The sequence below is a fragment of the Sinocyclocheilus anshuiensis genome, unplaced genomic scaffold, assembly GCF_001515605.1.
Source record: "Sinocyclocheilus anshuiensis isolate Anshui unplaced genomic scaffold, SAMN03320099.WGS_v1.1 scaffold267, whole genome shotgun sequence".
Taxonomy (NCBI): Eukaryota; Metazoa; Chordata; class Actinopteri; order Cypriniformes; family Cyprinidae; genus Sinocyclocheilus; species Sinocyclocheilus anshuiensis.
In genome coordinates this window covers 2,378,215-2,378,986 of record NW_015552637.1, presented here as the reverse complement: position 1 = coordinate 2,378,986, position 772 = coordinate 2,378,215, and the positions used below count along the sequence as shown (strand labels likewise).

At 29.7% G+C, this 772-nt stretch overlaps 1 protein-coding gene across 2 annotated transcripts in view; it reads left to right on the top strand.

Annotated features, from left to right (window-relative positions):
- Positions 1 to 772, top strand: part of LOC107666814 (SWI/SNF complex subunit SMARCC1-like) — a 19,058-nt gene that overhangs the window by 13,354 nt on the left and 4,932 nt on the right. The gene's annotated exons all lie outside the window — the stretch shown is intronic.

Genomic DNA, 772 nt, shown 5'->3' with positions numbered 1-772 from the left:
ATGAACTGCGTTTTTAAACGAATCTAGTGAGTCAGTGATTCATGATTACCCATTCATAAATACTGTCACTTGCTTCATTCCTGAATGAATCAGCCGTTCGAATGAATCAGTTGAATGAATGATTCAGTGATTAAAATCAGTGACTTGTAGCCACCTGCTGGTGGATTTAGTTTCATTTTTAAAATATCTTTTCAGTTCTTTAAATTTAATATTTCTATATTCTTCAATTTTTAAAACATTAATCAAGTTAGCATGACTGTTGAAATTAAATGGTAATACTTTACAGTAAGAGTCCTTTTGTAATATTAATGAAAGCTGTAAAAGTATTGTTCCTAGTGTGTTCATTTCAACATTTACTATTACTAATAGGCTATATTTTTACATTTTAAAGTTTCTTTTTTTAACATTAGTAAACTATGAAATAACTTTAATGATCAATATAATAATTAATATTAATGTTTATTCATTTACAAAGTATGGTTCAGTACTGCTACTGCTTTTTTAAAAATAGTAAAGCTCTGTTTTAGTTTTCGTTTACCATTTTAAGAACTAGCGGTTGATTAATTGGTATCGGCCAGTGTGGTCCAACCTAGCTATCGGTATCGGTAAAATCCACTATCGGTCGACCTCTATACATTTCACTGTAAAGTGCATGTTGACCTTTAAAATGTGGACTTGAACTTACTGTCCACCACCAAACTCAAAGAAATTTAAAACGTAATTTTTTTTTTAAATTTGTGAGTCCATTCGAATCAGTGGAAGATAGAATCAT